The 27,553-nt window shown below is 37.2% G+C and overlaps 1 protein-coding gene and 1 pseudogene across 3 annotated transcripts in view; both read left to right on the top strand.

Annotated features, from left to right (window-relative positions):
• FSTL5 (follistatin like 5) overlaps positions 1-27,553 on the top strand; it is an 812,142-nt gene that overhangs the window by 584,829 nt on the left and 199,760 nt on the right. The window lies entirely within an intron of this gene.
• Positions 16,560-16,859, top strand: LOC142443053 (cytochrome c oxidase subunit NDUFA4 pseudogene; annotated as a pseudogene).

The following is a 27,553-nucleotide window of genomic DNA, read 5'->3' as shown; positions in this document are numbered from 1 at the left end:
TGATACTTTTTGATTAAACTCTCATATTTGTGTGGCCTTTAGGTCCTAGATAATTGTTTTTTAATTGTTTGTTTTCTTTCGCCATGTGGCATGTGTTTACACAAGTTGCTCTATTGTTTTCTGACTTGCATGGCTCTTTAATGAGAAATATGCTACACTCCTAGATTTAAAAAATATTATTCCTTTTGATGTGTTTCATGCTTTCACTTTATCGTGGAGTTTCAATTTCGTTGTATTATGCTCGTTGGTTTGAGTCTGTTGTTTTCCTTCTATATCCATCCACTGTCCCCTGGAATTTTTGAAACTCTGGATAGACTGTTTTCCAAAAGTTGGGAATGGTTGGATTATTATTAATTTTCCAAATATATTTCTGCTGGCCCAGCAATTACAAATATTTGTGACTGCTGGATACTGTTTCATAACCTATCTAGTTCTGTCTTTTTGCCAGTGTTTTTGTCTGTGGATGTGTCTCTTTCTTGGTCTACTTCATTATATAGAAATTTGACTTCAATATAATAATAAAATAATATAATAAATATTAATAGTCGAATCTAAATTCACAATTATCATTCGATATTAATAATTTAATTCAATTTAATTTATCTATATGATTCACAAAATTTACTTTAGCTTGTATTTCTACATCTAGAAATAATATGGGATTTAAAATATTCTTTCTTCCATATTCTTTCTTCCTTGTGTTCATATGCTATTGCTACACTTTTGATGGCTAATAATGCCATCGCTGGTATTTTTCAATTTTTCTTCTATACAAGTCACATTTGTTCTGCTGTTTTTCATGACTACTATTATTGATTGTTGGATTGTTGAAGATTATACATTCTTGGCTTACTTTCAGAAGTGCGGTGTTTAACTTGGGTACTAGTTTCTTTCAAGATCAATTTAATCTTTTTCAGGCTTTTTCTCAAATATTTACTTCTTCTTGGGTGTGATTGCATTGGTACAGATTAGCAACGATCCTGTTTACAAAAGAGTGAAATATTGCCTGGTCTTGAGCCATCCTCACCGTGGTTATGCGTGAACACTGTCGTTGTGTTGCAGCTCCTGTGTCAATGTGATTTGCTGAGAGTTTTCCTCTTTCTCACTCACCCTTTATTTTAGCAAGATGATTTATTTTCCAGGTACTAGTCTGAGGTAGTTAGTTTATTGTGCCAACATGGCCGATAAACACATGTGGGGTTAATTGAAGGGCAGAGAGATAAATGACTTGGTGAGCCTCGCCTTTCTAGTTCTCAGGTCTCTTGCTTTGTGATGGTCGGACCAAAGTGCATCTCCTTTATCCAGTTCCCTGCTTCTACTGGCAAGGCTCACTTCCTGGAAGACATTATTGAGGAGAAGCTACATGGACCTACCCTGATGCAGCCCTGGGTGCTGAAGCAGCCATGTGGAGACCCCTGCCAGCGCTGAGATGCTTACACGCTCCTGCAATCAGCTTCATTGTGTGTGTTTTGTGAGATGGGGAAGGAATGTGTGGATTGGTATCGGGCATATGGACTTGTTGGCTTGCATAGCACTGTGTTGGGATATTTTCTTAATGTGCACTTACCCTTTATATAAAACTCTCTTATACATATGAGTTTCTGTGAATTTTATTCCCTAGTTTACCCAGAATAACACAGGGGTCACAGCCTTGAGCAACTAATTTTCCATGTGTAAAAATAGTTGTTTTATGTTTGCTAACAGGACTATTTATCTATAAAAGAAGGGCTTGCTCATTACAAGTTTTTCACCATGATTTTCTCTGTTTAAGGGATAGGAATCATTCTTCAAAGCCTTAAAATTTGTATTAATGAAAGGCAAATTTTCTCAAGACCCTTGGTTGTACAAATGTCTGGAACAGAGTAAACATGGTTAATAGTTACAGCATCAACTTCAACTATAATATGTTCAGAAATTTCAAATAATGCTCTTTTTTTCCCACAGTCCAGTACCTAATTATCCCCCAAACTATGACAGGTACTCAGAAGTATTTGAAGGAAACAGGGTTACACAATAAAACAGCATCAATTAACACAAGAATGTTTGGAATATTATAAGATATGGATCTCGATATATTAATTATTAAAATGTGAGGACCTAGACTTAATTTATTGTAACTCCAGGTTGTTTAGCTTTTGTCACTGCATGTGAACAAAAGACTGCTTGTTTTTCTCAACTTAGTCAGTCTCCTATCCCCCACAGGAAAATTACTTTTCCTTAACTATTACAAAGCAAAGTACTGCCCTGGGACCAAATTTTGGTCAATGGAATCTGAAAGATAAAAATGTGATCATAAAAAAAGATATATGCCTTCCGCCCCGCTCCACTTTGCTTGTTAGTAAAGGTGTGATGGGGGCAGCCAGAAGATTCATTTTAAACTAGGAGAAAGTAAGCTATTCAATGAAGTTATTAGACCAAAAATGCAAAGGGATTCTGTTTGTGGGCATCTGAATAGTGTCTCCCCAAAAGGTATACATGTATTAATCAATGTAATTCCATGGTTATTATTTTAGACAGTGATGCAAGAGCTAAAAGGCCAAATAATGAAGGTGGCCCACAGAAGCTAAAGGCTGTGAGGGAACAGATTTTTTCGTAGAGTCTCTGGAGGGAACCAAAGCCTGCCTTTAGCTCAAAGATAGGGATTTGATTTTGAATTGCAGGCTTCTAGAAATTCATAAGAATAAATATGTGTTGTTTAAAGCACTGACGCTGTGATAAGGAGTATGCTAGCCCATTTGTTACCAGAGTGCCTATCCACAAATTTAATGCCTTCATAACCATTTGATGTGACATTATTTCCCGCTTCGAAGTTTTTATTGTTGAAATCATCTTATCCAGTAGTTTAAAACACGTTGAATGAAATTTTAAAATATTTGTTTAGGTAATATGACTTTTAATGCAATCAGTGAGATACATAAATCTCCAAGGGTCTTTGTGCTAGTGTCTGGAATGAATCCACTTCTTCAGATTCATGCAGTTACATATTCTCCACCAGGTGGCAGCACAGAACACAGGGAAAGCAGCAACTTTCCTCCAAGGCCTCATCCAAACCAAACTCACTGCATGGAGTTGAAGCTGACTCATAGCAACTCTGCATGATAGGGTCGAATTACCCCTTTGTGTTTCCGAGGCTGTAACTCTTTGTGGGAGTAGAAAGTCTAGTCATTCCCAACCTGTAAATCTTAGAGCTAGAAAATGTAGGTACTTGCTATATGTATCATGAGTCACAGAAAGTTAAAACAGTAGAAATGTATTTTCCTAATTTCTATTATGTTGGGTGCCTTTTAGTTGGTTCTGACGTATAGAAATTATTCGTACAGCAAATCAACACACAGCCAAGTTCTGAGCGACCCTCTCAATCGTTCTTATGTTTGAGTCCATCTAGGAAGCAACTATGTCAATTCATCACGTGCAAGGTCTCTCCCCTTTTTCTGGTCCTCTGCTGTAGTAAGCCTGGTGTCCTTCTCCAAGAACTAGTTCTTCCTGACAACATGTCCAAAGTATGTAAGTCCAAATCCCGGCATCCTTGACTCTAAGGAGCACTCTGGTCTTACTTCTTCCAATACAGATTGGGTTGTTCATTTAGTAAGTACATAGTACTTCCAATATTTTTCTCCAGCACCGCAATTTAAATGCATTGATTCTTTTTTGGTCTTCCTTATTCAATGTCCAACTTGCACATGCATATGAGGCAACTGAAAATACCATGGCTTTGGTGCGGTGCACCATAGTCCTCAAAGTAACATCCTTGCTTTTCAACATTCTAAAGAGGTCTTGTATAGCAGATTTACCTAATTCAATGCATGTTTTGGTCTGATACTTGCTATGAGCACCTCAAGGGGCTTGAAGTTCAAAAGCACATGTGTGTTAATTGGTAAATAGTATAGTATAAACTAATACAGTGGTTTATGCAATGACATCAAGCTTAATAAAATGCATATCTACAATAGTGACATTGTTTACTCCACTGCTTTGGGGAGCTCTTTGTTATAGCAATTTAAATGAGAATGAAGAAAATATACTTCTTGATGACTCTTAATATTACTACTTGCTTTTGTTTAAGCCATGATATTTTAAATATTTGTTTTTCAAGAAGTTTAACCCACATTTTCAATATCTTAGGTTCATTTCTCTTTCTTAACGCAGTCAGTCATAAGTTGGTGAGGGGGCTATGTTTTATAGAGTCATTCAGTGGTCCAGATTCCTTCCATCTGGAAGGCATTGTCTCATATAAGCTTTATGATCTCCAAATTTTTCTTTAAACCCATGAACTAGTTGTCACTTGCCCTTGAGAAGGAAGGAAGACCCTCAATGAGTACATAATCAAATGCGGTGAAGAAAGATGATGGTGTCGGGATATCAAAAGATATAGCATCTGGGGCCTTAAAGGTCTGAAGTTAAACAAGCAGCCATGTAGCTGAGAAGCAACAAAGCCCACATTGAAGAAGCACACCAGTCTATGTGATCATGTGGTGTTGAAGAGATCAGGTATCAGACATCAAGAAACAAAAAATCATATCATTGTGAATGAAGGGCAGTGAAGATTGGGGACTCAAAGTCCATCTGTGGACAACTGGACACCCCCTTACAGAAGAGGCGTGGGAAGGAGACGAGCCAGTCAGGATGCAGTGTAGCAACAGTGAAACATACAACTTTCCTCTAGTTCTTAAATGCTTCCTCTCCCCCACCCCGACCCCTGACTATCATGATTCCAATTCTACCTTATAAACCGGGCTAGAAAAGAGGATGCACACTGGTACACATAGGAACTGCAAACACAGGGAATCAGAACAGATGAACCCTTCAGGACCAGTGACTAGAGTGGTGATACTGGGAGGGTGGAGTGAAGGTGGGGTAGAAAGAGGGATCTGATTACAAGGATCTACATAGAACCTCCTCTCTGGAGGACAGACAACAGAAAAGTGGGTAAAGGGAGATGTCAGATAGCATAAGATATGACAAAATAATAATAATTTATAAATTATCAAGGGTTCATGAGGGAGGATGGAGTGGGGAGGGGGGGAAAATGAGGAGCTGATTCCAAGGGCTCAAGCAGAAAGCAAATGTTTTGAGAATGATGAGGGAAACAATTGTACAAATGTGCTTGACACAATGGATGGATGGATTGTTATAAGCATTGTACAAACCCCCAATAAAATTATTTAAAAATATATTTTCGTGTCGGAATAGGCACGCTCAGTCCCAGTGCCAAAATAGAATTACCTGGATTGATGAAAGTAGAACTCAAGGGATTTTATGGAAGTCCTACATTTTTTTTCAGCTTTTAAGAATAACCTTCAGCTGATTCAGAAGCTGAAATTGAGATTGATGTTTTTGAATAGTGTGACCTCATGGGACTTGTGCAGACCAATAACTCACTATGACCTCTATAACATAACAGCTTCCTCACTTTATAAAGGTTCCAGGACTTGTGCCGTATTTATGTCTACGACATTTGCCAGCTGGATTCTGATGCTCTCTGTTTCTTAGTTATTTCATTCCAGGAGGGTGCAGGTATTTCCTAACCCATGATCTTGGTGTAGACACTTGGGGCAATATGTGAGGGAAAAATGCTTCTTAAACAGTGACTCTCTGCGTTTTGGCCCAGTCACGTTTTGTCTTTACGTAGCTTTGTATATTTTCTTGTGTGATATGTAACTGTGAGAGATATGAAAATAATATATTCCATGTCTGCCACAAGCCTTCACAGTTCAAAGAAATAATTTCTCCTTTGGCCTTAGTGATTTGTGTATTCCCACCCAGGGACAATGCTCCTTTTAGAACCACATCTAATCCAAGTATAGAGGTGATCCATTGTTGTCTTGCCTCTCTTCCCTTTAGTAGATTTCCTCCTGATTGTGGTTTACCTCAGAAACTTATTTCCACATGTTTTTAAGTGGCTTTGGGTGCAGATAAGAATTTCATTCTCACCAATAATAACTGCACCTTGAAATACATCCAGGGATACCATGAGGATGTTGTGACACCTCTTATGAATGTTTTCTACAATTTTATTCACAATTTTTATAAGCACTTGATATAATTCTCCTCCAGCAGAATTCCATAGCCCAATTCCATCCTACTCAAACTGTTGACTTGAATATTTTGGTGCTATGGGCTAATCATTGGGCTTTTAACCACAAAGACTGCAGTTTAAACCTGCTTGGACCGGGTCTGGTCAGTGTGTTCAGCCAGTGTCTGGGACCATGCAGCCCCTTCCCCAGCCTCTCAAAAAGATGGATAGTCAGGTGGACTGTATGGTCCTTCCTTCTACCGCTCCAGATCAGAGCTGGACTGTGAAGCCCATTCCCCCACATTCCAAGAGGCTGGTCTGTGAAGGACTCAGTCTTTGCAGTTGCAGCACCAGGAAGCCTCCTTTCTTCTTATAGGCTCAAGCACCAGCAGCTCTCTTCACCTCATTTGCATATCTCCCTGACCCAAACCCTACAAATATCCCACCACCTCGCTGACAGGCAGGATTTCCCAGACCTAACTCAGTGGGTCAAGGACTCCGCCTGGGAGCTCAAGATGCTCCTGTCCCTTTCTCTGCTCTCTCTTCCCCTCTCAGGAGTTTTCTCCCTCAATAAAATCTTTCTCAACTTCACATCTCTGTTTGAATTCTATCTCCGTTTTGCATCTCCGTTTTTCACCTCTCAAAACCTACCAAACACTCCGTGGGATAAAGATGAGGCTGTCTGTTCCTCAAGACATTTAGAATCCCAGAAACCCTAAAAAGTAGTTATGCGGTTTTCCGCAGAGAGGTGCTCTGAGTCAGACTGGGTTTGATGAGAGTGACTTTTCTCAGTTAAGCCTCCCAAGAAGTAATAGTACTTTCTAGCACCCAAGATCCTTCGCAAACGCCTTTCTTTATGCACAGCACTTAACTTTTTAACAAATGCATGTATCTTAGCATTTTCTTAGCATACTTTTGTTATCACTGTTTTACTTTTCCCCCCAAACATATTTTAGCATCTTGGAAAGTTTTATGGAAAAAAAATCAATTAGATTGGCAGAAACTTCTCTTTGGATAAATGAAATGACAGCACAATTTCATTAAATAGGGTAATTTGTAAATTTTGTGTTTTAATATTTTTCCTCTCTTATTGAAGGAATTATTGCTCTGTTTTGTTGTCCCCCATTTTTTTAAGATTTCAGTGCATAGAGAAATACATAGTATATATTTATAACTCAGTAAATATTTGTTAACAAATATATGCTAATGAATCATTGTTTCTCATTCATTTCTGATTCTAGATCTCTTTGAAGAATCATTACAGATTCCTCTAAGATTTGTACCCTATTTCTTTTGTCAGTTGTTTTATTATATGGTATCACAAATGATTTCTGTTTTTCTAATGAAAACACAATTAAGCATGGTTAGCCCTCAGAGTATCTACATATGCATATGTGTGTGCATATGTATTGTATGAGTCTGGGTACTTTAGAGAAACAAATCCACAGAAACTCATGCATAAAAGAGAGTTTTATATAAATGTTAAATGCGCATCAAGAAAACACCCCAACCCAGTGTTGCCCAATCCCAAAAGTCCAACGTTAGCCCATATGTCTGACACCAATCCACAAAGTCCTCTTCCATCTCACAAAACACACATTATGACGTCAACTGCAGGAGGAAAGCCAAATCAGTGAACACGGAAGCATCTCAGCGCTGGCAGGGGTCTCCACATGACTGCTCCAGCACACAGGGCTGCATCGGGGTAGGTCCATGGAGCTTCTCCTCAGGGATGTCTTGCAGAAAGTGAGCCTTGCCAGCTGAAGCAGGGATCTGGCTAAGGCAGCTGCACCCTGATCTGATCATCAGAAAGCAAGATACCCAAGAACTAGAAAGGTGAGGCTCACTGAGCCATTTATCCCTCTACCCTTCAATTAACCCCACATGTGTTTATTGGCCAGGTTGGCCCAATAAACTAACTACCTCAGTGTACGTGCAGGTATGCACATTAGATTTTAAGATAGAATTTTCATTTTTATGCCTTTAAGATGCTAATTATACTCCTGAGTATATCTTCCATTTCTTGCAGCTTAATCAGTCTTTATTCATCTTGTTTTCATTTTATATTATGTCTTTAAACCATATCCAATGTGCCTTAGTATACTGAGTAAACCCATTGCTTAGGGACATTGGAGGACACAGGATTTAATTGCTGATTCAGCCCTCCTGTTTGTAATGCTTCCAAATGAGATATTTCTCTATCCAGCTCCTAAAATGCATTTTCTTTAAAATGATAGTTTTTTTCACTTTGTATTTTTTTCCTTTACTACAGTATCTAATCCTCTTTTGTATATGTGCGGGTCCTTTAAATGTAATGTAATAATCAGAATTCAAATAATGTAACTCAGGAAACCAGAGCATTTTGTTACCACACAGTAGTGGTTTCATGAGTAATAGCCTTTGAGTAAACTACATTTAACAGGATGTTCAAAATATTTTCAGTGGCTAATCCCGCAGAGGACAGTTTATTTCTTCTTTGTAGGCCGTTCTTAATCTGAATGTTCAACTGAAACCTGTTCAAATTGGATGACCCTGCTGGTATTTGTAACACTTGTGACATAGTTTTCAGAATCTCATCAGCACAAGCTGATACAGTAAAACAAGCTGATTGGTGAAAGGTAAACACATGAAAACAAGATGGAATGAATACAAAGAGACATTGGACCAAAAAGAATTAATTGGCATTCAGCAATTTCAAGGGCTCAGCAAAATATCAAGAACGAATAGTATTGAAGGAAGAAATCCAAACTCTACTAAAGGCATTAATGAAAAACTAGGATCTAGTATTTGAAAGAATTCCAATTGAAATGCTTCAATAAATTGATAAAGTACTGGAAGCACCCATTCGATACCAAAAAAATCTGGAGGAAAGCTACCTGGCCAGAAAACTTGAAGAGATACATATATGTTCCCATTCCAAAGAAACATGACACATCAGCATGCAGAAATTATCAGACAATGTCATTACTAAATATCACACATATGTAAAAGTTTAGTGAAGATAATTCGAAATGGATGGAGTGGTATATCAAAGGTACCTGTCGGACATTCAAGCTGGATCCTGAAGAGGACACGAAGTGAAGGACACCATTAGTGAGGTTAAATGGATCACGGCTAATGGCAGAGAATACCAGAAAGAAGTTGACTTGTGTTGTATTGACTATGCATTTGACTCTATGGATCAAAACAAACTATGGATAACACTGAGACGAATAGGAATTCTAGAATAATTCATGATGCTCATGTGGAACTTGTACATGGACCAAGAGGTACTCATTCAAACAGAAAAGAGGAATACTCATGGTTTCAAATCAGGAAAGGTTTGAGTCAGGATTGTATCCTTTCACCGTATTTTCGCAGCCTGTATGCTGAGCAAATAATCTGAGAATATGGGTTATATGAAGAAAAATACAGCATCAGCATTGCAAAAAAGGTTTATTAGTAACTACTATGTAGGTGACACACCTTGCTTGGTAAAAGTAAGGAAGTCTTGTAGCACCTGCTGATGAAAAACAGACTGCAGCTTTCAGTGTGGAATGGAACTCAATTTAACGAAAACCAGAATCCTCACTGTTGAATCAATAGACAACATCATGGAGATATACAGATGGAGAAAAAAATCAAAGATGTCAAGCATTTTATTTTTCTTTGACACACAATCAATGCTCATGGAAATTGCACTTAAGAAAAAAAAAAGATGCATCGTGTTCAGCACCAGATATCTCTAAAGTGAATATCATTTTGGGAAATGCTATGCCTCTCTCATGCCATTGATTTTCAATTGTCTTGTATGATGTGAAAGTTGGATAACAAATGAGGGAGAATTTATGTATTTTAATGATGGTACTGATGAGGAGTGCCAGAGGAAGAAAACATCTGTCTCCAAAGAAGTGGATTCTAAGGGACAGATGGAATGTTCCTTCCATGGGAAGATGCTGAGAATTTGTCTCAAGGACTTTAGACATGATATCAGGAGAAACCCATCCCTGAAATAGAGCATGACAATTCGTAAAGAAGAGTATCACCAAAAAGAAATGCAGATTTTCAACGATAGTCCAGGGGCGTCAAACTCGATTGAAACCCGGGCCATTTGGTGCAACAGGCAAGATTCACGTGGGTCACATCACATTGACAAATTTTGTTAAATTTATATTTTGAAGTGAGGATTCAGGAATATGGATAGGATAATTAAAACACTATCTAATTGCTTTTATTCAAACATTTATTTTATTTAATGTATTTATAAAACTAAAATTATTCTTTTTCACCCGAAACTTGCCAGCGCGTTCCTCCTACTAGTTTTCACTTACCTCTTATGTTGTGACAGAAAATATAACAAAGTAACGAATGAAAAAACACAACGTGTTGGACAGCTGGCAAATGTAATGCGCAATCATAATGACTTCCCTCTAGAAATGTTAACTAGCGTTGCCACTAGGGATGATTCATAACAGCACAACCCAGAGTGCTCTTTTAAACCTTTTCGCTCTTGGGATCTGTTTACACGACACTGAGAGTGGCAGACACATTGCTCCCAAATGTCGCCGGAACTGAGTCAGTGCATGTATACGCACCCACGGGTCCCCAGCAAAGGCACTGGGCCACGTGTATACTCATCTTCAGTAGTTAAAGGGTTAACCAGGGAATTGTGTGAACGGTAATGCCTCGATCTCCCCTAAGCGCTATTTTCTTCTTAACATTTTTTTCTGTTTTTATATTATTTCAGAGCAGAGCGGGCCACAAAAAAAATTACCCCACGGACCACGTGTGGCCCGCCGGCCCCCAGTTTAACACCGCTGATATAGAGTGACACAATGTCTACAATAGTGAGAACACACATTGCCACAATTATGAGTGTGCTGCAGGCCTTGCTGGAGTTTCATTCTGTTGTTCATAGGGTCTCTGTTATTTAGAACCAATAAAATGGCTTCTAACAACAACAACAACAACAACAGAATATTATCCCCACAAGGTCCCTGTTTTATAACAGCATCTCCATGTTGTCAGTTTAGTCTCATCAACCTAAGCCTGCTGTTAGTAATTAAAAACAAAATCCACATCTAGGCACTACTGCAACTGCATTTGAATGATATTCTGCAAAATTTACTTAATGTGCTATTAATGATATTGTTCAATAATATCTGTTTTCTATTGGATCTCCTTACTTCCAATGGACACCAATAGGGATCTTTTCCAGTCATTTGGACAGGTAGCTTTCTTCAATTATTAAATGATATAGCATAGTATGAGATATATGGTTCCTGATATTAGCTGAATCTTGACTGAAATAAGAAAATACTGATACTAGAAATGCGTTTACCTCTGTTTTATTGACTCCAAACCCACTCTGACAAAGGTGATTCTGATGGACAGTGGCCCTACAAGAGGTTTCTGAGACAATATATTTTAAGTGAGCTGACAGCCTCACCTTTTTCCTCTGGAGCAACTAATGAACTTATATCACTGATCTTGGGAAAGGTGTTTAGCTGTATGTATCAAACAAAAGTATGAAATTATGAAGAATTAGAAATGTTTTCAACTGGAATCTGTGCATAGACCAAGAAGCAATCACCCAAACATAGCAAGGGGATATTGCATGATTTAAAATCAGAAAAATTTTATATCATGGTTGTATCTTTTCACAATACTTGTTTGCTCAGAAAAGTTGGATTGTATAGAGAAGATCATGTCATTAACAAGAACTAATTAGCAATCTGTGGTATGCAGATGACTCGGCCTTGCTTGCTGGAGACAAAGAACTTGATGTATCCAGTAACAAAGGGCAAAGATCCTCAATGACATAGACTGACACAGTGGTTGTAACATTGCACTCAATTTCAGCAATGATTATATGGATGTTTCAGGACCATGTGACCATGTGGTGTTTCCTGCTGTACATAGAGTGTTTCACAAAAAGTGTCATAGAGAAAGTGGTTGAGATAAATGCAATTGTGGACTAAAAAGTGTAGTTTGTCCATCTAGGGACAGGCATTACCAGACAACTATAGACCTCACCGCACAGAAAGAGAGCCAACTCCACTTATCTCATATTGTCCAGCGCAGAGCAAAATGTACCTTTTTTGCACACGCATTGCATACCCATCCAGAATGTAAGAGAAAGGGATTAGCTGAGCGTATCCTTCTTAGTTCTTCTTAAACATACCACATACACAATACCTGCTTTCTCTTCCCGCTGTTTGAACTTACGAAGGGCAGAAGACAAGAGAATACTTCTTCATGGAACGAAGAAGAATGTAGTGTATCATCTTAGATTGAGAAACTGAACCAAATCTCAGATACTCTTATTTTGTATGTACCTGTGAACTAATTCTCTGACACTCTTATTTTGTATGTACCTGTTGTCTTGGACTTGAAAAACACTGTCACAATTATTTTATATAAGTAAGTGAATGTGTGGAGTACTTATTTTTAATATTACAGAATTATTTTTCATGAAAGTACAATTGGATTTTTGCTGGACTCATTTATTTCAATTAGCACAGCATGCCTTATTGGGTTAGTTAAATACACAAGTAGATTTCATAGATTACTTCTGTATATACAGGTACTGGGGAAATGTTACAAAACACTCATGAGGTGGCCAGCAGCACTTATAGAATCATATGATGACTAATTAATGTAATGACACTTGTAAAACAAGAGAACTAAAAGAAGGTTAATGTGATAATGAGGCTTAGTTGATCTTAAAGATTTAACAGGAGGGCACTCTCAAGATAGCTTAATTAGATTTTAAGCACCTTTTGCAATTTATATGTGTACTTGTTAATCCGTATGTTCTAAAAATAAATTTTGATTCATTTGAATTAATTTACCTACTCTCTTTCACTGTGTTATTTTACTGTTATTGGGGATGGTGGTTTCTTGAGTTTTCTAATGTATGTGTGCGGTTCTTGATGGATCTTCCACACACTGCTCAAATTGTACTACAATTCAAAATAGTGTGATGACGTTGAAAAGTGCAAAGCAAGCACTCTTTCCAAGTGTAGGCATATCTGATCATTGGATGGGCTTTTGGAGTTTACCATTTGAGCATTTAACATACATTTTTGTAGTATATAAATTGAGTTTTATTTCATTCTGTGATACTTGTGCTATTTTTACAAAAAAAAAAAACCCCAAAAAACATGAAACTCACTGCCTTTAAAATCTGACTCACAGTGCCCCTGTACAACAGAGTAGATCTGCCCCATGAGTTTCTGCAATTCAATCTTTACAGGTACAGAAATGTCCATCTTTCTCCCAAAGAGTGAATCAGTTAATGTCCAAGTCACACCACAAGTTTTACATGAAGATATGAATGACAATATCGCCCACTCCAGAAATTCTATAGTAGATTTTTTTTTTACTAGGAATAGTTAACTTGATACTTACACCAACTTCCCTTAAGCTTTTTGTTTGATTTCTTGATTGATTGATTGGTTGGTTGGTAGTTAACGAATTAGTTATACAAAAGAGGACTAAGCCACCTTCTCTTATAAATTTTGTTTTATTTATAATAATGAACTTTTTGTTTTAGAAATAATAAGGTGTAAACAAATCTTAATCGAGCTATTTTTTATTGTTAAACTGAAAACTATAGAATTACAGCCAAGTAAAACCAACTAGGTGCTGCAGACTAGATTAATAAGCCACTCTACATTAAACCCTAAAACGGTGTGTCATAATATCACTCTCCCGAAGACGGAATCAGTGTTTAGATATAAATGCACAGAAGATAAGTTCATGAATTAAACGCCCTGGTTTCATATGAAAGGATCTAGGTAACACTACTGTGGAAGTTACGTAATCTCCTGTCAACTTGCGAAGGGGTGGCGTCTAGCCTGTCAATCAAGTTGCAGCTTGATGCCCTCCTTTGGAGGCACGAAGGACAGAGATATCTCACTGGTGGTCAGAGGCTCTCATTCTGCTTCATCTTCCTGCTGACAAGACACATGGAGCTGTGCTGACAGACCCGGAGCCCTGGAGCTGGAGGAGTCAAGCGGAGACCTCTGCCAGCGCTAAAACTTTCTACTACTATTGGATCCACAAGATTTTCTAGCACTGTGTGAGCCTAAAGAGGAATTTACATACTGGTATGAGAAATATGGGATAATAATGGACTTAAGGACTTGATCTGGATTGGGCTGGGATGTTTTCTCAATACATAATTTCTTTTTTATATAAATCTCTCATCCGCATATGAGTGTCATGGATTTGTTTCTCTAGTCAACTCAGACTTACATGCTTAATAAAAGTGAGGAGGACAAGAAACATTTGCTAATGAAGATCAAGGATTGTAGCCTTCAGTATAGATTACAAGTCAATGTTAAAAAAAAAAACCTTAAGAATGTTGACAGAAAAATGTACCAATATGAAAAATCCCTAGGGTTGGAATGTTCTAATTATTTTACTATTAATAAGGAAGCTTAAGAAACTTATCAATTCTTACTCAGGCTCCACATTTCCAGCTAACACAAATTAGTTTAAGCAACTTTGCCAGAGGGGAAGTTGAAGATTTTTCTATACATTGAAAATTATAATAGTGATTTTGTAGTGCGCTTCTAACACAATACAATTATATCTGTCAAACATTTGTAGAATGCATGCCTTATCACCATCAACTTTATTCCTGATGGGGTAGTGGTGACTTATTGGTCTGTGATCTGCATGGTTCCCAGTTCAAACGCACCAGCTGCTCCTCTAGAGAAAGATGGGGCTTTCGGCTCCAATAAACAGTTACAGTCTCGGAAACTCCAAGGGGCGGGCGGCAGTTCCACGTGCCCCTGTTGGGTCGCTGTGAATCGGCATCGACTGCACTGCAAAGGGTGGTGTTGTTGTTTAAACACTATTAACAGGTAATTTGTGGCAATGAATTATGAGATTCTCCTCCTAATTCACTTGAAATTTAAGAGCACCGAATACAATAAAAACCAAATAACAGTCAGGCAAATTGTCAGATGGTAATACTACTGCTGACAATAAATATAGCGGTCATCTTCTGAGTAAAAATGCATTAAATACGCTTTTAAAGGATGCTTTAGCAAGCATCTTGGAGATTTGTATATATTATGTATGAAAATACTTTAAAAATAATTAGCAAGTTATATTAATGAATATCAGTATTATATTAGCAAGTTGATAAATTTCTGTTATATAATATAATTAATGTCAAGGAAATTAATTGTTCATTGATAGTAATTAAATTGTTCAAGAGACATAATATTATTCAACAGGGATAGATTTCGGCAAATATTTTGTTATATTTTAGCAACAACAAAATATGGCAAAGAGTAGTGCCATCTGTTGATAAAATGGAAAAGTACCTTTAGTCTTGAGTAAAAACTTAGAGGAATATATTTCCAAAACAATGACACCTTGTTATTTCAAAACGTATTATAAAATATCATTATAATTCATTATTGTGCCAATTCTAACTCTGGAAACATGTTAAAATTAAATGTGTGGTTTTGATTAATAATATGATACTTCTGATTAAAAATTCAGTGTTTGTTAAACTATTATTCATTTGAATGATCAGAAAGTATAATGACTAATGAAAAATAAATTTAATATTACAGTTTGTTTCCTAAAATAAAAATGAAAGATATATCATTATGCTGAATAATGGATCAGTATTCTTTTTATATTCAATTTTAATATGTGGAGAACATTTTAAAACATATAAGTTTGAATACTTGGTCTTTAGTGTCCTACTACGACTACTTTGATGGTTCTTTTGAAAATCTGGCTTTTATTTATTTAATAATAATAATAGACTGTTAATTTGAAAACTCATATTAATTTGATCCTACTAATCAGGTTAGATTATAGTAAACTACTTCTTAACAATTCTAAATCACACCTTAATTTTTCCAGTTTTTCTGTGGTTGACTCTCTAAAACAATTTGTGTACTACCTGGTCTAATTTTCAGCGTCATATTGAATACTAAATGGGAGGTATATTTATAAATACATTTTAAATGTATAAATATATTTATAAATCAGTGATCACACTGATTCTGTGATCAACATTTTGGGAGATAGAAAGGAATACATAGCAAAGGTATTATTGTTTGACTCCTGACCAGATTTTAAGATACTGCAAGTGTCATTTAGCAGATCTTTTATAGCCACAGCAGAGGAAATAATATCATTACATAGAAGAACAAGAATAATAAAAATAAGCACAACTTTAATAGAACTAAAGCGAAGATTGAGCTGAAATTAGATACTCTGTAACTGTTAATAAAAGAATGTCAAGTTGTTATCCAGTGTCATTTTCTCATTAACTAATAAATTTAAAATGTATTTGTTTTGTAACAGTGGTTTGAGATCGATTATGCTCTGTTCTAGATGCTGACGATCCAATGATGAACAAATGAGAGTTTTGTATTTCCGGAGTCTTAGTAACATTCGCATAACTAGTTCAACCCCAACGTTCTTTGTATTGAATAAAAGTGGCTGTTAAAAATTCTCTGGAGTGAGTTCTGGCCTTGGGCCTGCCACATTTGTGTTCTCCTTCCAGACCCTCGGCCACAGCTACAACATGCTGCACCAGGTGCTTGGTCAGACCAAGCAGCACCCGAGTTTGATTCTTCTCGGTGCGTTGATTGGAGCTGGTGGTACGGGAGCAGCACTGAACATTCTGCGTCTGTTATTGTTTAGTCCCAATGTCAGTTGGGACAGAAAGAACCACCCAGAACCATGGAATAAACTTGGTCCAGATGAACAATCTAAGTTCTTCGCTGTGAATACACATTACAGCAAACTGAAGAAAGGTGGCCCAGACTTCTCAATGAAGTGTTTTCCCATCAAGCTGCTTGGAATAAAGATCTTCCAGAAGTGAACCGCATAGTTTTCCATGTTACCAGGATATCATCATTCTTTAAATGCATGGAATCATGCTGCTGTGTCATGTTGGGGGCTACACTGAATAATAAGCACCTGAACCTTTGAAAAATTGACAGAACAATCTTCTCTGATAAGTCTCCCATTGGGGGACATGAACTTTTTTGCATGAAAAATGAACATTTCCATGTCTTTCCCCTCTTCGGGACCTGCATTGTGTTTTACCAATAGGGGCCTGCCAAAGACTTTACTCTGCATCTCTATTTGTGGCTGACGCTTTCAGCATTATTAGATCGTGCAGCCCGTCTGGGCCAGGTGGCCACACCTATTGCAAGACAACCTGGCAGAGCCTTCTCAAAATTAACACCTTGTTGAGTCACGTAAATGACTAATGGCAGAAATTTGCAAATATTATGCTAGATCTTCAGCTAGATGCTTAAGGATCATATGACTTTATGTTTGAAAATAAACACGTGTCAATACTTTTGAAAATTAGTCATCTCTTTAATTTCCTTCAACCTTCATGTAATGTAATTAGAAAACCAAGAACATCTGTTTGGATTACCAAAGTATTAAAAATTCACTTAAGTCTAGCTACAGCATATATCTCAATCATAAGATATATCCTATTTTGTTCCACTTATGTGATTTGAAGCAAAATTAATTACTAATAATATAGGTGAAAGAATTGATTGGTTTAAGCACATAACAATTTTTCTAATTAACAAAAAACTATACTTATTTTCTTGTCGAAAAAAGAAAAGAAGTCCGAGTCAAAAACCTAAATGAGGAACATGTTTCCTCTCAAACCCAGGCATCCAATAGGCAGTGCAGAAAGGTCAGAGTAAAAAATGCATCTGTCATTTTATAAGGGATATCTCAGCATGCCCATACCACCAAACCCCAATTTGTGTCCTATCAACCACCTTAGGAGGAAGGTGCCTGAATTTCTGTCGGACTTATTTTCCATGCTCTGGCACGCAGATAGCTTTCTAATTCATCAAGTATAGTTGCTACATCTGGCTCACTAGGCTCTATCAGCATACTAACATGAATGCAACTGATCCATGTGATGTCTTGTGGAAGGAAAGGCAATCCAGGTCCCTGCAAACTAAATGATAGCTTAGTGCGTGAGAGTTGATATACACCTAAGAAAAGACAATGGAGGCATATTGCTGGCCTTGCCAGCTGAAAGACAATTGCTTCTGATGGGTTTTACAAGCAGGAATGGAGAAAACACAAATTTGTCAGATCAATCTACCAGGAAATGTTTGATTTTTCTCAAGCAATGAAAACGTGTCTGGAACAGAAACTGCAACTGAACTCACCACCTGGCTAAGTTTATGTTAATGTACTATCACGGGCCCCAAAGTCCATCTGCTTTCTGTGCAGGCCAAATAGGCAAGCGGAATGGTATTGTTGGAAATCACCATACTTGCATTTAAATTCCTGATGGAGTAACTGATTGCTGTACTCCTCCTGGAAATGCTGAATTGTTTTTGGCCCACTGTGTTCTAGTTAAGGATAAGTGTAGTGGCTTCCACTTGGCTGTTCCCACCATAATTTCCCTTCCTCCAGTTATCAGAGGTCCAATGTGCAGATTCTCCCAGGTGCTGTATGTGTTCGTTCTGATGATTGCTTCTTGACCTGAAGAACTCACTACAAGATGGGTTTGGAGCTACCCCGGCCCCGACTTGATCTAAAACTCACTTAATACCTGGCCTCTATCTGTTCTCTCCTGACTGATGGACTGCAGTGATATTGGGACCGTCCGGATTTTGTGTCAGTTCAGAACCAGTTCTGTTTAATCACAGAAAGGCCCAGTTGTTTATTTTACCCAATGAACAATTACTCTTTGCAAAAGATCGTGCACTCTGTGGGGGAAACTGGGAAAAGGATTAATAGTAAAAATAGTTGACGGTGTAGCGGGGCCATCCTAAAGGAGTCCTTCTTGTTTCTCTGTCCTTCATCAAAGAGATGAGGGGCTGTCAGTTGGTGCCTCTGAAAATTAATCGTGACTCCCTTTTTTGGTCAGTAAAGTGAGAGTCTCTTCAAGTGGAATAGAATTCAATTTGCACAATATAAGTAAATATTCAGTCGATTTTCACTCATGAAGATATTGTGATTGCACAACGTCATTTATTGTTGTTGCTAGGTGCCATCAAGTTGGCTCAGACTCTGGGTATAACAGAGGGAATGACATAGTTTAAGTTGATTGTGCCAACCTGGCCGATAAACACATGTGGGTTAATTGAAGGGCAGATGGATAAATGGCTCGGTGAGCCTTGCCGTTCTAGTTCTCAGGTCTCTTGCTTTCTGACAGTTGGACCAGGGTGTAGCTGCCTTAGCCAGTTCCCTGCTTCAACTGACAAGGCTCACTTCCTGCAAGACATTCCTGAGAAGAAACCACATGGAAATACCCCGATGCAGCCCTGGGTGCTGGAGCACCTGTGTAGAGACCCCTGCCAGCACTGAGATGTTTACACATTCCCTGACTTGGCTTTCCTCCTGCATTCGGCATCAGAGTGTATGTTTTGTGAGATGGAGGAGGACTTTGTGGATTGGTGTTGGATATATAGATTGATGTTGGGCTTGGGCAGTACTGGGTTGGGATGTTTTCCTGACGCACAATTAACCTTTATATAAAACTCTCTCTTCTACATGAGTTTCTGTGGTTTGTTTCTCTAAAGCTCCCAGACTAACACAGTGAAATATAGCCCTGTTGTGCACACAATTGTTCTTATGTTTCAGCCCATTGTTGCCACCCCAGTGTCAATCCATCTTGTCAAGGACCTCCTTCTTTTTCACTGCCTCCCTCGTTACGAAACATGAGTTCTTCTTTAGGGACCTGCTTCTCCTTACATCATGTTCTTAAGTCCATGTCAATCAATTTTTTTTTGTGATTGGTGCTTGGATTCTTTTTAATTGCTGTCATTTGGTCCCAGGAACCATAAGCTCTTATCACTTCCATGGCAGTTAGGTTTCCCAAATCAGTAGGGAAGTTCCCTCTGAAATATCTGATGTACTTTGAAGATTAATCACAGGACTCTAAGTGTGGTGTCTCCAATCACATTTCATTCCCTCACAATTGTAAGAGGTGTGTCCTCTGAGTATTCCCCGACCTGGATGGCTAGGTTGTCTGGCTTGATAAATTCGCCTTAACACTGTAATTTCCTTAAGACTTGGATATGTTCTGGTGTGTACTAAGGCAGTTCTGACATCGCAACTTTAATGTAGGACAGCTTTTAAGTCATCATTTCAGTCAATAAACCAAATGAACTCTTAGAATCTTTCTATTGCCTTGAACTGTACCATTGGATGAAGAATCTCTGTTTAATGGGCCCATATCAATAAATTCAAACTAATACAACATTGTGTGTCTTGCACTAGTAGCACACAAGACTACCTGCTACTCCAGCAAATATCCCCCACATTTGTTTGTATATATTAGAAAATTCAAGTAAGTTTTTATGGAGAGTAGCAAACGTCCTCATGAATCAACTTCGGTGCTTCATTTTGTGGGACTCACTAGGACTTCAGCATAATGAGAGATCAATGGACAAGATGGATGCTGTAATCAGTCCTGAGGACATTTAGTAATGTCCCCAAAGGCATCTACCCCAGTGATGCCCATAGATGCCCCCATGACAACTCAGGCAAACATTCCTCAGGAAAACCTCTATTAACCTCATCAAATGATGGTAGAAGGGATGGTGTTCTTGGCAAAAGTGGTTTGACACAGTTTAGGGCAACAATGGTCCCACCTTCACACCTTCATTATCTGAACGCATGTTTTCATTCCAATATTCTGGATTCCATTTCTTTCATATAAATGTCCTCCATTTAATCTCAAAAAAAATTTGAAGTTGACAAGAGGCAGGGCAAGATGGCAGATTAAACTGATCGCATGTGGGTAAATCAGAATATACACATATGAGTAGTTATGGATGAGTCCAGATATGTGCATCTCAGTATATATACACATACACATACATGTGTATATATAATGTGTATATATACATGTGTATATACAGGTACATTTATGCATGTCTCTATGTACCTATCTTTCTATTTATCTATCTCTATTTCTATAGTTATTCATAGAGGACATAGTTATAGATATTAGCAAAAGGCTTGCAAATTTCATTTTGAAGGCTTAAAACATTAGTCTTATTGGATAACGCAATAAATTGGCATATTATAGTTCACAAAATTAATGTTCTGCTTCCTAGTGAAGTGAGTGCTGTCTGGCATCTCACAAGATGTCAGCAGCCATGGAAAGTATAACTAGCAGTTTCTCTTCGTTGGGAGAAAAACTGAAAGGAGGAAATTAAAGTCTCAGAGACTAAAGTAATCTATAAGGAGCCTGGGTAGCACTACCAGGTAAGCTTTGGACTGTGAATTGCAAGACCCTCTGTTTAAACTCACCAGCCCCTCTTAGGGAGAAAGATATGTTGTGGTACAATATAACAGGCTTGGGGACCTATCAGTTGATGGCAGTGGGTATAGGGTTAAGAGTTTACAGGCTCAAGTACCTTAACACCAGAAGAATTAGATGGTGCCCAGCTACTCTTACCAGCTGTTCCGATCAGGGGCACACTAAATAGACACTGTTAGTTCTTGAGAACAAAATGATAAATTCTTTAAAAGTTTAGATTAACTGGATCAATTTAGAATAGATACCTCAGTGAACTGATTTTCCTGAAATGCTTTAACAACTTGTATCCACAATTAACTTGCGATGTTAAATTTTAGCAAAGAAATTGATTGGTCTTATGTACATGGGGTTCCTTTAAAACAAAGGAAAAATAACCCCCCCAAAATCTTTAATGTTTCTAGTGACATAGTCTGACCAGAAACATAGGTACCCAAATTATTTGGCCAACAGCCCCCTTCACAGAAAAAAACAAAGACAGAAACTCAGTGAAACTGGGTAATAAAAACTACTGTACTATAGCCAACAATCCAGGATAAAATGCAGGTATCTGTTTTTGTAGCTGCCCTGGATCATTCTGACTTCCCCAGTGTGTGGCTGGGAAATTTGCACTACCGCAAAGACCTGGGGAAACAAGTGAAACATCGAGATGATGATTCTGGAGGTATGCATGTTAAGTGAAAAGACAGAGCACGCGATTAAACATAGATTTCAGAGAAAAAGACAGTGAAGCCTCCAGCTTTATATCTGACTCATGGACTTGACCTAGATGGAATTTACTTGATATTACAGTTGGGTGAGCTGTATATATATTTCTCTATTTATATTCAAGTGTCACTGACTGCTTCTCTAGAGAGCCCACCTCTCACACCTTCTGAGGACAGAAATTCATCGGGTGTGAAAATTTAAGTCTCTCTTAAAATAAGGGCCTGGGTTTGTTTTTCAGCAATCTCAGCGTTATTACTAAGTGAAACAAGACTTTATTTCCAGGCTTTTTATGTGGCATTACAGATGAAATTTTGAAGGCTTAAACTCATTACTTTCTTCACTTTGGCAAAAGTAGGAACAGCTAACCAATGGCATCCTATTATCCACTTGACAAAAATGTTCAAAGATATCAGATACATGATAAACCAGCTAATTGTTTTCTACACTATCTGATTAGAGTGCTCAGTGGGAACATTGTGTTTCTCTTTATTACAACATCCCAAGGACTGTGTTCGTCTATTCTGCATCATACTTAGAATAATTCATATATACTTTAAAGACCAAAATTTTATTTACAGTTTTCTAAGTTGAAGAATTCCCTTGATAGCTACAGTAGGTTAAAGTGCAAAATACAATGTGTTCAAAACAAATACTTCACCCACTTTCACTGGGTCACTTCCACCTCAGAGTGACCTTATGTAAGAGTTCCGAGAATGTAAGTATTGTAAGGAGCAGACCGCCTCCTTTTCTCTCACAGTGACTAGTGGATTTGAACTATCAAATCACAGTGGCTCCAGGATTTCTTTAAAGAACAGATTATTAATATTTTATTTAAGAGCACTTTCCAATTTAAGTTTTCACATAGCTTTAGTAAAGTAATATTATAGGTAGTAATATTTGACGATTTCCAACTACACATGGATTATATATAAAATTTCTGGTAAGAAGCTCACTCTGAAATTAGAAAATTATATTACATACCCCACTACATTAGCTCATATAAGTTGTCCTAAGATGAAGTAGATAATTAGATAGAAATTATTTCATGTTAACCAAACTGGAGTTTAACCTTGCAATTAAAACAATATATAATGAAGGAATTCATATTTATATGTATATGTAGATATATGAAAGAATGACAAACTAGATAAGTGTGTATAAGTGGAAATGAACTTAGCCATCTTAACCTGTTATTTCCTGTTGTTTGTTTTATACGCGGTCAGAAATAGAATTTTTTCAGCAACATTATTTAATTTTAGCAATGTTCAGAAGTACCTTTATTGAAGTAATATTCACCAACTATTACTGTACCATTGTTATTTCCAGGAATTATTTCTTATATTCTAAAATGTCACCACACATGGTTCACCACAACATTTACTTTGTGAATAAAGAAATAGGCATGAAATTATTAGAGTTAATCTCTTAAATCACAAAGCTATCAAGATCCAGTTTGTTTACTAAAAGCTATTCTTTGGATAGTCCATTGTCATGTAAGGTGAATTATGTTTTGTACTCTTCTACATTTTTTGTTTTACACAAAAAATAGAAATACATATGGGATGTTACGCATCGAGCTATAATGAAGGTATGAAAATGCTTTCCACAATCACAGATTTTTGACACGTTTTAATATAATATTGAATTGCATATAAATGTTTTTCTTAACTTTCAACCATAATCGATGTAAATTTATTACTATTATTAGCCAGTTACAAAAATGTATTACTTATAAAATATACATACACTTTATAGCTGTGTGAAATGGGGTGTTAAGGGAGAGGATGAACTTAGAAAATATATTCGAACTGATTTAGGAAATTCTCCAAGAGATCTTTGAATCAACTTATTCATATATTGCTTCTACGTAGAAGAAATTTATATTTGCATTTTGAAGATGTACACATGTGAAAATGCTTGTCTACTTTTGTTTTCCTGTCTTGAACCATAACAAACAGATTTGGCTTTTTCCCCCTTTTGTCTTTCTTTTATGTTAAAACTTTGCCTGGTTTTAGATGGCTTCCTTTTCCGGTTTCCAAGAAATCTTTTCTTATTAGTAATTATTTGGTTACCAGCATGCTAAAAAATCCACATTTTTTTATTCCTCCTCCTAATTCTTAGACACTCTGTGTCAGGAAAAACAACAACAACACGTGTCTTGCAAGGCAACGTTTGTGAGTGCTGCTATATCGATCCCTTTCTTGCTGCTTTGTGTCTAGCAGTAGGTAAGGAACTTGCCCTTTAAGCCACATCATCTTGGAAGTAGTTTCAAATTGAGACTCAGAGACATTGACTAGTTTATCATTTATAGCAAAGCAAGTATTCAAAATTTCAGGTCTAGGGATTCATAATAAGTCCACTGCACAGTTTCTGCCTTAAGTGATTGAATTCAGACCTCCTGACTATTTAAAATATTAAGCCACGCTAAATAAAATCTACCCTGAAAAAAAGAAGCATGCTGTGCCAGGCATTAATTTATTTTTCATTAACTCTTACATTATTTAATAGGAAAGAGACCTCGCATTGTTATCTTCAATGCTTTTGTTACAGTTCTTTTCTGTTTCAGAGAGAAGCTCTGACATGGTTGATTTTGAGACTATGGAATTGAAAATTGAAAGGGCCCATAATTTTGAGGATTACTAGGAAAATTTAGGTGAACAGGAAGGCCTAATTTCAAAACAATCACAAACATCTTTTACCAAAAGTATGCTGTTCTTACATTTCTATTTTGCCTTCAACAATTGTTGCATCACTTCATTTTCATGAGGGTTGTGATGATGTGATCAGAGGGGTTTGTAATATTGACAAGAGGCAGTATGAAAGTCATGAATATAAAAAGGCTGCCTTGGGACAAAGTTAAAGAGAAACTGATAGCTTTAATAATGTCAGAGACAAAAGGCATCGGACAAGCTCAGTAACATTTAAAATATTTATTAAAACCAGTCTGCAATTTTTCATAGGAAGTTTGCTCTAATGACAAAAGAATTCATCACGCAAACAGAGCAATCCAGATGCCACTGTGAGTCAGCACTACTTCGGAGACATTTATATTCTTACTCTCAAGCTTCTTAGAACTTTCTCTAACGGTTGCAGCTGTGTGAATAATTTGTGGAAGAGCAGTGAAAGCATCCTTCAAAAGAATACAGAATAGCAGCATAAAGAAGAAGAGGAGACTATGCTTAGTACTCAGTTGTTTACTTACCAGTGATCTTACATGTATTTTTGCTTTCAGTCAGAATGAATTCCCTCGCTTTGTGTCCGTGAGCTCTGCTTCTTGATTCTAAAATCAGGCTTCAAACGTATTCAGGCTGCACTGTTTCTATACTTTCTGAAAAAAGTGCAGCATTTAACGTCTGAATTGCATTATGAAGATAGGAGGAATGAAACCAAAGGCGGTTTCAGCATTATACCGAACAATCATAACAACAAACACAACTTGCTGTGCCATTGACTGTGGCTTAGGCAGACCCCTGTGTGGTCACAGAGCAGACTGCTCCATAGGGCGTTCTGTCTGCACTCCTCACAGACCTAGATTGCTAGTCCTTTTGTATGGGATGCTGGGTAGGTCGGCTCAACCTACCAACCTTTAGGTCTTTCTCAACATCTAAAATTGCTATAGTGTTTCATAATAATAAGATGTATTATGGTATTGCGTTCACTGTTAACAACTGATTAGGTATACTTGTCTAACTTTCTAGACAGAAAAATCTAAGGAAATGAACATATATTAATAAGATTTCGTTTTCCTTAGCTTATCTAAATTTCCATTTTATAAACTTAGTATTTTATTTGGGATAGTAACTGTTTCTTCATCTTTAGATTTCAGTGTCTTATTAAAACATACAAATCTTCTGGCTATCTTCTTAGAGCAACTAGTTCTAGGTGGGTTTGCTATTGTTCTGAGTTGTCATTGTGTTCTTTATAGCTTCTGTACAGGATCCAATTATTTCTTTTTTTTAAAACATTTTATTAGGGGCTCATACAACTCTTATCACAATCCATACATATACATACATCAGTTGTGTAAAGCACATCTGTACATTCTTTGCCCTCATCACTTTCAAGGCAGTTGCTCTTCACTTAAGCCCTTTGCATCAAGTCCTCTTTTTTTTTCTCCTCCCTCCCTGCTCCCCCCTCTCTTGATCCAATTATTTCCATTTGAGTATATAAAACCTTTTAGAAAAAGTAAATTTATGGTATTTCTTTAATTTATATTCTAATTTTACCTTTTCTTTAGTTTAGAAAACAAAAGTAATTACGTATTCTTAAAGCTACATGTATTTGTTACTTCGATGAGATTCCTAGCTGGGATATCCTGCATATATGGAGACAATAGTTTTATAAACAAGACAAGAGAAGGCTTATTTGGGCTAGGTACGCTTTTTAATTTTTTTCAGGGTTCTGCTCAGCTAATTTCAAATCCTGAAATCAGTACTCATTTAATACGTTAATACATAAAAGAAACTCTACAGGAGAGAGAAAGTCATTAAACTCAATAAGCTGCACTCATAGTTGCTAGCTATATTTTATATATTGTATATTAAAACTGAAACAAATCTGATTTTATACCTTACATAATTTTGACTCAATTAAAAATCCTTCCATTTATATCTTTATTGCATATCTCTCTATTTTAAACACTAGAAGAATACTTGATCATATTTTATGAAATATATTTACATATTAATTAAATTTGTATTGATCATACAAGAGGACTTTATTGAAAAATGGAATTAAAAGATAATGAAAAATTTCAAAGAACTCCTTGGGACTCCTTCAAGTGTAACCTATATATATATATATATTTTATTAAAAGAACATTTTATTGGGGGCTCTTACAACTCTTATAACAATCCATACATAAATTGTACTGAGCATATCTGTACATATGTTGGCATCATTATTTTCTAGACATATATTTTCTGTCGAGCCCTTAGTACCAGTTTTTTAATTAATAAATCTTTTTATTGTGCTCATACAACTCTTATCACAATCCATACATACATCAGTTGAGCAAAGTACCCTTATACATTCGTTGCCCTTGTCATTCTCATAATTCACATTCCACTTGGGTTCCTGGAATCAGCTCAGTTTCCTTTTTTTCCCTCCCCCTCCCTCCATGTTCCCCCCTTCCCTCTGCACCCTTAATAGTTTATAAAAATTATTTTATCTTATCTTACACTGCCTGGCGTCTCCCCTCACCCACCTTCCCATTGCCCATCTCCCAGAGAGGAGGTTACACATAGATCTCCAAGATCGGTTCTCCCTTTCTACACCCCCTTCCCTCCCGGTGTCACCACTCCCACCGCTGGTCCTGAGGGGTTCATCTGTCCTAGATTCCCTGTGTTTCCAGATCCCTACTGCACCGCTGTACATCCTCTGGTATAACCAGGTCCGCAAGGTAGAACTGGGGTCATGATAATTGAGAGGGGAGGAAGCGTTCCAGAACTAGAGGAAGGTTTTGAGTTTCATTGTTGCTACACCGAACCCTGAGTGACTCATCTCCTCCCCACTACCCCTCTGCAAGGGATGTCCAGCTGTCTACAGAC

The sequence above is a fragment of the Tenrec ecaudatus genome, chromosome 3 (genome assembly GCF_050624435.1).
Source record: "Tenrec ecaudatus isolate mTenEca1 chromosome 3, mTenEca1.hap1, whole genome shotgun sequence".
NCBI lineage: Eukaryota > Metazoa > Chordata > Mammalia > Afrosoricida > Tenrecidae > Tenrec > Tenrec ecaudatus.
The sequence above is the reverse complement of the archived record's forward strand: the minus strand, read 5'-3'. Positions and strand labels throughout refer to the sequence as shown.